Source organism: Polyodon spathula, chromosome 16 (genome assembly GCF_017654505.1).
Source record: "Polyodon spathula isolate WHYD16114869_AA chromosome 16, ASM1765450v1, whole genome shotgun sequence".
Classification (NCBI taxonomy): domain Eukaryota; kingdom Metazoa; phylum Chordata; class Actinopteri; order Acipenseriformes; family Polyodontidae; genus Polyodon; species Polyodon spathula.
In genome coordinates, this window is record NC_054549.1 from 25,556,351 (window position 1) to 25,571,921 (window position 15,571).

Sequence of the window (15,571 nt, forward strand, 5' to 3'; positions counted from 1 at the left end):
TAAAAACACACCCAATGAAGATACCAAAACTGGAAACTAATCTGGTATTTAATTTAGTGGCTTATGAATAGTCTGACACTGTTTCTTATTCATTTTAGAATTTTTTTTTTTTTTTTTACTTTCAGACAAAATTGGAGAAAATAGCTTAGAACTTATTTAAGAATCCAACTCATTTAGAATCCAGCTCATTTAAGACTCTAGTTCATTTAGAATCCAGCTCATTTAAGAATCTAGTTCATTTAGAATCCAGCTCATTTAAGAATCCAGTTCATTTAGAATCCAGCTCATTTAGAATCCAGCTTATTTAACAATCCAGTTCATTTAGAATCCAGCTCATTTAAGAATCCAGCTCATTTAAGAATCCAGCTCATTTAAGAATCCAGCTCATTTAAGAATCCAGCTCATTTAAGAATCTAGTTCATTTAGAATCCAGCTCATTTAAGAATCCAGTTCATTTAAGAATCCAGCTCATTTAGAATCCAGCTTATTTAACAATCCAGTTCATTTAGAATCCAGCTCATTTAAGAATCCAGCTCATTTAAGAATCCAGCTCATTTAGAATCCAGCTCATTTAAGAATCCAGCTCATTTAAGAATCTAGTTCATTTAGAATCCAGCTCATTTAAGAATCCAGTTCATTTAGAATCCAGCTCATTTAGAATCCAGCTTATTTAACAATCCAGTTCATTTAGAATCTAGCTCATTTAAGAATCCAGCTCATTTAAGAATCCAGCTCATTTAGAATCCAGCTCATTTAAGAATCCAGCTCATTTAAGAATCCAGTTCATTTAAGAATCCAGCTCATTTAGAATCCAGCTCATTTAAGAATCCAGCTCATTTGTTTACTGTCACCCTGTGGGTATTTCAACATCTAACAGCAGGCCTCATTAATTCCAAAACTTCCCCATTGCTTTACAAGATATAATGAAGAAAAAAAAAGTTTAATATAAGTGCTCCTTACAAGAACCTACTGTCATTAATCCCATATGTAAGAAACACATTCAAATGTACATTTTTTTTGTTGAGATATAATTGAAAAAACAGCATCTCTAATAGCTTTTGAGCAGGACATTCCTCAAGTCAGAGGCATTTATATCAAATAGTCCTTCATCATGCTTACACATACCAACACTGGGTACTTCACAACCAACTTCAGGGAGCAACACTGATTTTTACTGTCAGACAATGCCGGTTCACCAGAACAATATCTACACATTATCCCCTCTATGAGAAATGTAGCCTCACACTGCCTTGCCCTCTCTCATTGGGTAGGTCGAGTCAGAATCTTGCTTCAAGGTATCTCATGTGCTTTCTATAGACAGAATTTGTCTTTGTAATTCACATTCACCAGGGTGCATTAGGCTGTGTGGCCCTACTGTCCATCCTACTGCTCCTGGACACAGTCACACATAAGAAATGTATTTTCACTCATACTAAATGTACTGAATTAACATGGGCGCTTAAGCCAAGCATGAATTCATAAGTGAGGGAAAGTGTTTCAAGAAACAGTGGGTTGGATGTTCCACTTCCTCTAATTAAGTTTAAAATGCCCCTTTAGTTATATATCCCTGTTAACGGGCATTCATTATGAACGTAATGCCATTTAGGAGTTGATGAAACAGATGTACTTACAGAAAGAGTGAATCATTTTCTGACTAAATTAAATAAGCCATGCCTTATCTGTACAGAACAATGGGCTCTATTTCCAAAACATTACTTCTGGTCTTTATTTAATTCCTCTTCTTTTGAAAGGAGAAATATACCTGTTAATGCTGCTGCAGCCCCTTAAGAATTCTCAAGTCATTTTTTTTCAATTCTGTAATATTAAAATTGGCGTATATTCCTTTTAAAACAGTTCATTTAAGGATCAGACCAATGCTTTGAAAACATGCCTTTGAAAACGTTTCCTCTTGCATAACTGGCTTGAGTGTAAAAAAAAAAACAACAATATTTCTTATTTTAAAACAGCCTTGCAATGAGTATAACTATAATCTATGACTTCATTAATTCAACCATTTTTATTGTTTTCTATAATTAAAGTTTATTATATATTTTAAAATGAAGAAACATACTGGGAAATGTTATGATGTGTTCATAGCTGCATTACAGGACCTCATTCCATTTTATAATGATGCATTCTCCAATTTTCTAACAAGAACATTTATGACCTACTGGTGTTATTATGAACAATATTATAAATTTACCTTGAAATAAAGCACAAAGGTTATTCTAGGAAGGGAGGAAACAGAGCTCAAAGGTTTTAAGTTTCAAGCAGGAGTGTTAAAGGCAGGGGTGCTGGAATTGGGGGTGTGGTAGCACCCCTGGCTTTGTGTGGCTTCCATCATACATGGTGGTTACAGTTTTGTTCAATGGCTTTCAGCACCCCCACTTTAAAATGGTTCCAGTGTCACTGGTTAAAGGTATAACAACCTGAGCCATTTTAATAAGAATACTGTATTACTAACATAGCATTCAATCACTGTATCATTTCATTCAAACCTTTCTATTTTACTAGTGGGCAGCCTTTCTAATGCTTGTTTTGCCTATTCCACCCAAGACTGCCAACAGTTATTCTTGTAATCAGCCAAGCATGTCATTGCTGTCTTATTTACCCAAGTGCTACTATGAATCAATGCAACATTAAATGGAGCTTACACTCTCTGTTCCACATGGAATACTCTCACAGACATAAAATATAACTCCTGCTGATTTCCCATGTAAAGGAATGCCCTGTTTCTGTAAAATGAGGGACTTGGAAGATGGTAGGAAAATGGTAAACCACTCTGAACTGAAGAAGAATCCCAGATAAAACAAGGTTACAGGAACTCCAGGCTGGTATTCACATTACCCTGCTGTGGGTTAGTAATTGGCAGCCCTCTGTGACCAAAATGACAGTGCCACAGATGAGCCATTCTCATCAATTCTGCATTTGCAATGCTGTCAACTGCTAATGTAGATTAATATAACTGGTCTGAAGAGGCATGGTTTGGCTTCAAACAATAAGATCAAGGAGATTTCCTGCCATTGAAAAGTACATTATCATGCATGAAGTCAACTTGCAAATGGTGAATGCTATAATAACCCTAACTCCAGTTGTATGTTGTATGCATTTGCATTATCAAGTGGTCTATCTTTATTATGTAAAAGGAGGGCAGAAAGGGGGGCGGGAGGCAATACTAGCATGGGGACAGAGCTCATAAGGTCATTAATGACATCAGTGACAGGTGGGCTCAATGCACCCATATGAAAGGGGCAGGAACCACAATTAACCCTTTATTCCACTAAAAAACTAAAGCTTTGAACAGTTGCTTATTGCTCTTTTAAAAGTGTACAGCAGCATGTCAATGCTTACTGTAGCACTGTATTTGCATTACAAAGTTTGGTAAAGCTTGGTAAGCACATTACATGACTGGTAAATATGTTAAACAATGGTAGAAGGCAGTTTGGTAAATAAAGATATGCAGTTCAATGTACTTTTACAGTTTGGTAAAAACACATGTTACCCAGTTGTTCTATTCTGATGTCACTGATGGTTGATACACACTTTTAACTGTATTACACAATAGCCCTGTTTATCTGCTGTTGTTATAATAGTTTAGGTGCGTTTTGAACCCAACTTTAACTGAGATGGCTCTTGGGTGCATACTCTCTACTGAGCCTTTTTTTTGTTTCCCTTCTGTAGGTCACATTTTTTTGGTTTCTGTGTATTTGCAGCCTCTTTTGTAATTTAAGTTGTTCTCTGTTAATTCTGATAGATTGTATTTTGTGTTGCTAACGGTTGCATTTGTTTCTTGTGTGTTGTATTTAAAAAAAAAAAACTTCTATGGATAAATGTCTTGGTTATTGATTGCTATGAGTTCAGCTCACAAGAAGTATGATAAAGTCTAAGTGAACATCTTAACCACCTCGGAAAAGACCCAGGCTCTTCTGCATTTGCCGTTATAGAGATTTGAACCTCATTTTCCCAGTGGGTCAGAATCTATAACATCAGTTCATCACACAACACTACAGTTACAAAATCATGGTTAATATTAGCCAAAACGTTGGTTTTCTAGGATAAAGTAAATACAAGTTAAAGTTCAAAGTAAACACTGATTAGTTAGTGAGTGTGGTGATTTAGGAGAGTAAATCAGCTTTTATATATAGTAACAGCCCCTACTAATAGCTTTACTGTAACTATAGCAGGTGGGACAACTGTCTGCTTAAGATCATCATATGGGCAACACATTTTTGGGTAGGATACTATGTATGCACAAATACATATCAATAGTCTTATTTGAAATTGTGGTCTGTGTTTTCTGTTTCCACAATGTAATTTTAACTTAAAATATCCTATTAGCTTTGCCTCACTCTGAATATATTTAATATAGTATATATACATATATCATCTTGTTTCAGATAGTTTGTGTCATTTTGAGGTCCTTTTATTCTGGAAGCACAACTGGTGGTGTGCAATTCATGTAAAATAGTAAGAGAAAAGGAACCCATAGCCACGATGGTAAGATGACATTTTAAGATGCCTAATTAAAGCATAAAGTGGTGTAACATTTTCACCTATTGTTCCTATATCACTGATTACTGACTGAAAATTGAAATTCTCATGCCCACTGGTTTTCATGCAGGAAGGTATATAAAGAATATCAATGACAAATCTTGAGGTATTCTTATAAATCTGCACACTACTGTACATTGAAAGGGAGGAGGAAGTAATAATAAGAAATTAATAATAAGACTCTTGTAGTTTACACCAATGAATGATATGCAGTTTTAATGTGATTGACACTTTAAATAGAATAAACCAAATTTTGACAATAAGTGCTGAATTTTGGAAAAAAAAGATTAGATCCAAAACATAATTTTCACATTTCTATTAGTGGACTTGCTTAAAGTACACTTAAAATTTTAGTAAATACAATTTATTGTCACACAGTAAAAAGAGCTGTTAGTGATTCAATCTGCACTGCATTTATCTTCATTTCACACTGGGACACCATCCTGGAACGTGACAGAAACATAAACATTTCATTCCTCACCCTGACTTCCTGACTCAACAAGGGTGGCGTGAATCAATTGGCAGTTTGGGACTTTTGTTTTCAACACTTTTTATTTGTATCTTTCTGGTATTCCAGACTTTCATTCTTATCTTTCTCTTCCAATAAATACTGAGGTTATGTGCTTCAGGATTCAGCATTTGAGAACAAAGTCTTATTTTAAAATGATTACCAACTCCAAAAGCTCAGAATGTGGCACACTGAATGCATTACAGTCAATATTATGTGTGGAATTGACCCTGTCTTTAACTTACTCATTACTTTTGATGAGAGATCCCTTCATTTTACCAGCTAATGTACCTATGATGTCTCCTCATAAATATTTTGTCACAAATATACAGTAGCAACGTCTAACCTAAAAAAAAAAAAGTGGAATTGCTTCAAAAAAAACACTTCATGGTCATGTGGGTACCGTTGAAACATTGATGTCAGTGAGTATAACTTTTTATATTTGAATAAAACACATCTTCCTTACATTAAATTGTAACAAGTTGACATTTTTACATTAGCAGAGCAGAAGCAGAAGCATTCTGTTTAGCTTGACAAGTAAAGGGCAATGCGGGCATGGTTGAAATTCACATGATACAGTATATCCCATACCGTACTGAAGTATTAATGCTTTGAGATGCCTCTCTGCATCTTGCTTTATTCTCCATCCCCAGCTTCTTTGAGCTGTGTATGTCAAATTAAGTAAAGTTAGATGCCTTTAGAGCAGCATTCTTGATAGACACACTTCCATTAGGGTTCTCTTTGGAAGCCACAGAACTTCTTCTCAGGGGACGGTCAGACAGAAATGGAGTTTTTTCACTAAGCTGAACCTATAGTGGGTCACAGAAGGTCATGTTCAGGGACTATTCATACTACATAAATCTGGGTTGGGATTACAATTCAATTCAATAATCCATGTAGCTGTTTTAAGAAGAACTGTGAGAAAGATCATTTAAGTTAAATCCCAGCCTCTTCAACATTGAAGACAAAATGAGTATGTTATGAGGCCTGTGGGCACACCTTGAAGCATTTCAACTAGATAGAAATGTCATTATTAGTTACCTGGCTTGTTATGTGTGTGTGTGTGCGTGTGTGTGTGTGTGTGCGCGCTAAGGAACTATACAGACTAAAGTAAGCACATCCACAAGGGAATGTTAAGCAAAAGAGTTGAACCATGTGAGAAGTGATTTTGTGTACATTTTACAATATAAGGGCTTGGGCAGTTAGCTGTTACATAGTTGGCTTTAAAATAAGTAGAAGCAAATATGTATCAGACTAAATGATTCCCCATGTGGAAGGGGATCATTCATATTAGTTTGTGGTATCTATGATTTAAAGACTACATTAATCAGTAAACATTTTGTACGAAAGAAAGTCTATTGGAGTTTACACACATGCAATTCAGGAGCACTGTAGGAGGTAAGGATGCGTATGGCAGAGCTTTGGAGAACATTCGTTATCGTGTTCACACCTTTTGACTGCGTATTTCTCAAATTAATTTATGACAGACATTTAAATTTTTTATTTTTATGCATCTATCTCTTTACCAGGTGAGCAACCCCTGGTTAGCTGTTTTTTTTATTCAGTGTTATTCAATATGCTGGGTTCTTACTTCACATTGTGATATATATTCATGCATTGCTTTCAAATAAAATGTTGAGTGAGCATCTCAAAAACAATCTGCAGTGTGTGCAGTGACTAGGTAGCCTTATTGACCATGCATGACCTACTAATAGGCAATAATATTGTATTGGCTATGACGATTACAGATAACTTGCACTTCCACAAAGAGATCTTAAACTGAGTTATTTACAGTAGAACTGCAGAGTTACTGTTGATTAAATGGACACACAGCATGCTCTGCTTTAATTCAAGTAGCACAGCTTAAGCCCATTATATCCTTTGAATGTGTGCTGGCATTATTGATCTGCTTATTTTTTTATATATTGCAAAAGACACAATATTGTGGTGCAATTGTCTTTCATGCCTTCAACTCTGGTGGCCTGGGTTTGAATTCTGGAGACACACGCACACACACACACACACACACACACACACACACATCACAAAACCCTCACACAATTTTGTACAATTACCAGCATGATTAGCATAGACCCAGGACTTAATAGCAGCGGTTGAGGAGATCAGGACTTATCCCTTATACAGGTTTACCATGGTAAAAGCATAGCAAAGTGGAATAAAGCACATTGAAAGCATGGTAAAGCATAGAGAAGCATTGTCTATGGGTGGTATAAGCATGGACAACTCATGGGGAAACTGTAAAATGACTGCCCCATGTGAGTTTAGCTTGTATCATGGTCCCTCACCTTTCATGAATACAAATTCACAAGAACCAGCATTATATTACTGAAAATAAATATTATAAAATGATAACCTGTTCTTTGAACTAACCAGTCACCTTTCCTCAGCAGTCCATTTTAAACTTCTAGAGAAGGCTTAAAATCCCAGAAGTGATGATGCAATTTAGGGGTCCAACAACCTATTGACAATGCAATCTGATTTGTGGGCCACCCCAAGTATAATTTGATCCTGCTGAAGTGATTCCAGTATTTATTTAATTAGATGGGTGTAGAGAAATTCCAAGGACAACAACAGGAGGTTGAATCTGAGCAGGAAGACACCAGACTGACTGATGCAAATGCATGGCCCAAAGGCATCCTAAATAGATGCCATACATACAGAATTGATCTGCTTGCTCTCACAATGAACTAGCAGAGTTGCAATCGACAGGGTAATTAGAGGGCTCTGAGTGGTGTCACACTGCTGTTGATCTCTCCCTCCAAGGCATCACAGATGAGCAAGGCTAGTGCAAAGACCAACCATAGTGAGCCATAGACTTGTAATGAGTAAATGAGTTACAGACACTGGATACAAACAAACATTTGAATTGAGTGTGTTTTATAATATTAGGTATTTTATAGACACGGTCATCTTTACCTAAAATGTACAGCTATCGCCAAAAGTTTTGCATTACCTAGAATTTTAGGATTTAGAAATAATAATAATAATAATAATAATAATAATAATAATAATAATAAAATAATAATAATAATAATAACATAATTTAGATCATTTAGGATTTAAACATTAAGATTATTAGATTCTAAAATAATCATAATAATAATAATAATAATAAATAAGAATAATAATAATAATAATAATTTGAGCCGTCATCAAAATGTCAAATGTTTCAATTTTTGTCAGTTTTTTTGTTATTTGGGAAAACTACAAAGCTTAATGTAATTTAATATGTTATCATAACATTATTCAGCAGGTTTCATTTGACTTTCTGAATAAAAAATGTGTAAATTCTATAGGGTGATACAAAACTTTGGCCATAGCTGTATATACCCAGTATTTTAAAGTATGTACTGTATATAGCAGTCAGAACTATACTATAGTACTTTTTTTGTTTTGAACCAAAGTCAGAATTTACGAGTAAAAGCCAGTTTAATCTGATTTCTGGAAGCTGGGGGCAAGTCAGTGAAATGTCTCAAATGTGTGTTATCTAATTACCGCGTGTTTCAAAGGCATTATCCTTATCTCTATTGGGTTATATCATTAACATAAAATAAATAATCTGAGATTGTTCAGACCTTGAGCCCTTTCACAAAAGCATTAGCATCACAATAACACTGCAACACAACACCATGGAAATCACGTTCGTCACAACTTGACGAAGTTGTTCGCCTCAACTCAAATGGGCCTTTTATTTTTAATGTGTAAATCTAAAAGATAGCAGTAGTGACATTTTCACTCAAAAAAGAATTTAAAGAGTACATATATTTAATTAGTTATTTTGGAAAGTATATGTAAATTGCACAATCATGATATTAAGAAATGAATTAATGTTTATGAACAGTTTATAAATTAATCTCATTTCAGTGTACACATTCATGAGGAAAAGTCTGCAAATGTATTGCACTTTCTGAATATCTCTTTCTTATCTGTTTATATAGTATTATTTACTTTAGTTTCTGCAGGGCACCAGGCAGCTTATGAAAGCACTGTATATTTCTTAAGTTAAAAGATTTGTAAAATGAACACAAGGAGCCTTTGATTTCTGACCTTTCATAACTTTAATTTATATGAAGAGATTTCCCATTTAATCACAGTTGCAGAAATTAACAGTAATTGTATCTAACACAAGTATTCAATAAGCCTATTTGCATTTCCATAAGCTAGACAGGTCTGTGTGTGCTAAAACATGTTTTCCTTTCAACACTGCACAATCGAGACCTCTATAATAAAAACATGTGAGGAATGAAATAAACTCATAGAAAGCCCAGTACGAATCTCTTATTTTTCAGCTTCATACTGCTATGCAATCCCCCTTTGTTTCATTACGAGCAGTTAATACGCACGTTGATTAATAGGCCCAATAACATGGCATGGACAGACCATGACAATCATTTATCAGAGACCCCCTCCTTCTTTCCTCAGATGCCCCAGAGGTAAAGTGTGGGTTCAGGATACAGTGATGTGATGTTTTTGGATGAGAAAGGCTAGGCCTGCAAGTAAAGATAAGAATGGAATTGCTGGGGTTTGGAGTTTGAGTAAGGCAACAGGCACCTGCTGATAACAATATTTCTTGCATCATGGACAACTAATAATTGTCTTAGCAAGACAACAATGAAGCTGATGGAACCATTTACTTTAGACAGAAGAAACAGCTCCAGAGTGACCAGACCGATAAAGCACGATGTATTGTTCATACCAATTAGAAGAAGTTTATTAGGCTATTAAGAGTCAATTCCTTTTGTGGTTATGAATCCGCTAAAAAAGTTGGCTTGTGTACATCTCCTTCAATGCCGGTAGCACTAAATGAAAGTTTACCTGAATTCCAATTGAAATGATGTTTAATTCAATAACTCGACATTGTGAAGAATTCTGTGACGGTATTTACAGCAATCTAAAGTAAAATGAATGTTCCTGTAAAAATTTTGAATAACTAAAGTGTTTCTCTTTGAAGAGGATGTGATGACCCAAATCCAATGCATATTAAAACTATATTCCCTCATGCTTGCCTCACATGCAGCCATAATGGAACCCTTTCTAAACTGCCTAGTAACCAAGTTGCTGTTGTTGCCGGGTGAACTTTACCATGTGATTTGGGTGGTGGGAATTATAAATTTGAAGGAATAAAATCAAGGGACAATCTTTATTTTAAATATACCAAGACAAGTCCTATGCACTTAAAATAGATTTCAAAGATATAGGATGTGTTTAAAGTCTGCTGGGAATATACTCTGTCACAAGCACTCAGTTTAACTAGGAAAGTATTACTGAATTCAGAAAAGTGAATGAACAGTCAAAGGAAACTGCCAATAAGTGCAAACATAAAAAATGCTGTGAGTTCAGTAAAACAAAAAATAAAAATAAATACAATGCTACCTTGTCTTCCACATACAAATATAATGATTACTATAGCCCTTATACAGTTAAGTATAGTACATGTATATATATATATATATATATATATATATATATATATATATATATATATATATATATATATATATATATATATATATATATATATATCATGAGGAGTGCCACACTGCAGGCTTCCTTTTATGTAACTCCAGGGTTTCCAACTGGCCACACTGATATACAGTGCTAAGACATATTGGAAACTAAGGGGCCGATATGGTTAACCTTTACCCTGCCAGTATAAGCAACAGCTGGATTTTATTGATGAAATTGACTCTTGCATCCTTGCTTGTATCTACTCCAGTGGCATGAGCTTCAGGCAGACTGAACTCAGTCCAGCCAGCATGTCTCAAACTCAGCTGTAAAACCAGGAATGTGACTTTTACTGTTTTCCTGTGACCTTTCAGCAAAAACTAATGGAGCAATAAACACAATAGACCCTGCCCCGGCTGCAAGGGCAGTTTTCTGATGAAGAAAGATGAGTCTTGCTTTGAGCTTGTCCTATGATTTCATCACTAGGGCCACTCAGCAGTGCCTGGTGTGTCTTCACCAATGTGTAGGGTTAAATGTAGGTACAACCTATAGGGATGCAGCAGTTTGACCTCCTGTCTTGTTATTTGAGTAGGTCTAACTAATTCATCCTCCAAGATTAAGGGGTTTTACACATCTATGCCCCAAAGAGATTTTTAATGTCACATTTCATTTGTTTTTAAGTTATGTAATTTTTACTGAGTAAATGTTATTTTTTGTATTTTAAGTACATTTAGGTGTGTGCATCTCTCTTATTTTCAGCATCAATATGAAGGAATGCACCATCCATTATGTTAGTGGTACTGAAGCTGAAAGATACAACAGTTTGTCGGACATTTGTACTCCAACGGTGACTTTTTGGCAACAAGAGGAAAGCAGTACAAATATGTTAAAATAACTTAAATCAATGGGGCTCAAACTTTTTCAAAAGAATCAATTTGATTTCAAAAACATATTAATATACATTAACTTATATATAATGTTTTTGCAAGGCCAACTCCACTATAAATTAATCTGTTTAAGCATATATTCAATGCACGGAAGGACCTTTTATGAACAAACCGTTAATGCCTGGAATATATTCTTAGAGCAAAATATCTAGAATTGAAAAATAGCACAAGAGAAAAAACACGTATGATCTCCCACCATATCACTTTAAATAGGCAGCAAGTCAAAACATGTTTTCTGTAAAACATTAAATTGGCCTGTAGAAACTTTTAACATACTACAACATGTTGGAACTTGGATAGAACAGACTTGTAGCATTAGGTTGTCATGGGTACCGTTATCATAATTGTTAACCATTAACACTGAAATATACATCTACAATGAGGCTAATGAAGCTTCCTGATTGGTGGATAAAGGTTCTGAGTAGCATCAATTACCAAGACTTGTATTATGTAGGCTTTGGGCTAATTTAAAATTGTTTTAATTTCATGTGTGTCTGTCATGTTACAAATATATTCCAAATTCATTTACTTTAAATAGTTTTAGTACAGTACTTCTCTTTCACGATTTGATTTTTCTGAGGTTTTGCTTTCCTGGAAAATACAATATATGAGGGCACATCAGCAAATTAAACTCCAGACTAACATCCAGGAGTTTTCCTTTTAGTTCATTATTCATATTGTAATTGTGTTTACAAGGGAACGCTTCAGGTACATTAGATATTTTTCCACTCTTGTACTAACAGTGCATAACAATGTAACACATTCTGTAGGCATTTTTTTTTTCACAAAAAATGTATTCCTTCGGAATTGCTTAAACTAATTAAAGTCTGAAATGCTGAGGGGCATATTTATCTGTTAGTTTACTGAATTAGCTCTCAGTTTGAGTTAAACTGCTTTTAAGGGAATTGTGCTAGAGATGCAAAGGCCAGCACAGAGCGTGTCTGCATCTGCACTGCAAAGATTGCAGATAACTATACCGTGTATGACACAGGCAGCCTCTATACCCTTGGCATGACTCTTATATGGATGTGGTAGAAAGTATTAATGGTAGTTCAAAGCTGTACTGCAAGCACTGGCTTAAGGCACCCAGTGCATTGAAGATGGATTTGTAGAGCATTTAATTGGTTTTATTTCCTACTAAAATGCCTTTCATTTGGTTCAGTCTGAATGTTTTAATAAAACTGTTTTTATACCTCAGTATGAGCTGGGATTATCTTTGTCCTCGAGTTCAATAGGTCTGAGGTGTCTGATCCCTGCTCCTATCCATCTAAATAAAGATGACTGGATTTATTTATTTTTTTTTAATGTTGAAAATTAGCCCATTTTTAAGATGTATGAAGAAATACATTAAAAAAAAAAACAAAAAAAAAACATTTTTACTTAGAAAACATTTGATCATCAGCAAATTTGGCTTTCCAAAAATAGTGCCTTCTTTTTTTGACACACCAAAGCCATTCTCTAGTGTGTTAGTTATTATAGTTATTTGCACTGCAATTACATGGTAACTACTTAGTAATTACAATGAATCACCTCTGGTTATAAACTGGGACAGCGTTAACACAGACAAACAAAGGGGGGGAGGGGGGGGGGCTTTCTGATTATCTAATCTGTGGTTGATCTTGTATAGTAATTTTAATAAGTGGGTCAATAAAGACAGAACAGTTGCTAGTGCCACAAACCCATAAACGTATGGTGATGCACCTGGCCCATAGTCTCCATTTTTTGTTTAATTCAGACTATTGTTTGATAGGAGGATAGGAGGAGGTGGAGCCCTGGTTACTGCCCCCAGAATCACACCGAGGGTTAACATTTAAGGTTATATTTTTGTACACATTTTTCAATGTGTGAGATCAGTCAGGATGTGTATGAGAGAATGAAATAACTTAGCCTATCTGTTGCAATGCTTCAACTTTATTGTGGAGTCCTGGGTACATTTATTTCCATATTACATTTTTATTACCTCCCTACCCCTACTAAAAGTGGAAAAAAATGATTTTTTGATATAATGTGTTCACTAATAATGTCAGCTTTATGACATGCATGTTTTATGCTCCTCTGTGTAAAAACATATTGCTGAATGCTCCTCTACAACTGTATCTTACTAAATCTTTCTCTGGAAAGAACATTATAATACTGATATTCTGTTCCAAATGATCAGATTTAAATTGTACATCTGCACTTAGTGTACTTATGTTTTCATGCAAGTAGAAATTATATTGTATTGTAATTTAAATTGATTCCTTAATAAACAATATAATGAAGAAAAATGTATAGGGCAGATATTCCTTATTGCACAGGATTTACTTGAGCTTATAACAATGTACTGGATCAACTTTTATGGAAAAGGGTATTAGGATAGTCTTTTGTTTAGTCTTTAAGGATAACAAATTATATGTGCAATTATTTATAAATACAGGCCCAAAGGGTAAGGCATAAACTGTCTCTTTTACCCCACCCATTTTAAAGAATATGCAAAATCACAATACTTAAAAAAATTATAATGCGGCTTCTTGAAAGGCAAGGACAATATATAATATCTTTATTTTAATATCACGTCTTTCATAGTGGACCACCATCACAAAGCGCTTTCCAAAGTAGGCTGTTAACTGTGCATTATATGCAGAGTCACTTACAACAGAACATTGATTTAACATCTCATCCGCAGGATGGAACATAAGGAGGTTAAGTGACTTGGTCAGGGATCACACAATGAGTCAGTCAGTGGCAGAGGTGAACCGGTGACTTTCTAGTTAAAGCTTTTCATAATCACGCAACAGCCCCTCGCTAAATCGGACATGTTTGTATGACATAAGGAGGTGTAGGGTTTTAAAAAATACGGTAAAATCGGACACACGTAGATTTATAGTGCTCAATGTATTTTAAATGTATAAATCGTTGTGCTGAAATAACGCAAAATGTTTTGGGTAGGCTGCACATTACATTATGTAAAAAATATAAATCTGTACATTACATTATACAGTACAGTAGTAAAATCAAATAAATACCTAGCACACTTTCTTTTTACATTAGCCTGCAGCTAGGCTACCGTTAACACAAAATAAACCATACTGCTGCATTGTACCCATTGGCGTACAATGAAAATAAAAGATTATTTTAAATCCTATAAATCACTTGTTCTTGCTAAAGACGTCAGCTACCTCCTCATGACTGTGTCTTTAACCAGGGTGAGCTACCTCCTCACTACTGTGTGTCTAAACAGGGTGAGCTGCTTCCTTATGACTGTGTCTCTAACTGGGGTGAGATACCTTCTCATGACTCTGTGTCCAAGTGTTTCAGTGACGAAACATGATGTAAGTTTTATAGGTTTTGAACACTAACACAATGCAGCAATTGGTTCTTTCTGGTTGAGGCAAACTGCATAGAATCACACATGCATAACCGATCTTACTTTTAATGTAGATTGAATAGTCCTGCATAAACAATAACGAACTGTAATGAAAGTAGCTCTCAGAGGTATTTTAAACATGCTTTCCTCTTTAGCAATGTGAAAACACATTTTAAAAATCATTCTTTTTCATTACAAGATTTTTCACCTTCAAAAGGGCTAGAGGGTTCATATCAAGTGAAAGTACTTCAATAGAAATGAATCTGCTCAAAGTACAGTTCAAGGATTCCAATGACTCTCCGTATGTACTCTGAATAGTTCTTGTAAGCTGCAATAAAACCATAGTGCAGACGTCTGTAGAAAGCAATTTTTTCAGCTGTTGCTGTATCTAGGTACATAACTGAAAAAATTACCTTTAAAGCCATGCTGAGAGTTTCCTGGCCAGGATAGGCAAATGCTACAATTCCTGAGCTTCTAGGGCAACAATCTATCTGACCCAAAATGTTTTACATTTAACAAAAACATCATTTTTGACACAAAACTGTAATTTAAAGATGCGATTCCAATGTAAGGGTCCCTATTATACAAGTTGGGCCTAACCAAGTCCCCAATTTGTGTTGCAACAGGGATTACTGGCAACATTAATGAAAAGGGGATCCAAATTAGCCCATTTTTAATACGCTTTTCTGACATATTTATATAGATGACCCTTTTATTCTTACATGTGACCAGGACAGATATCTTATTTTTTAT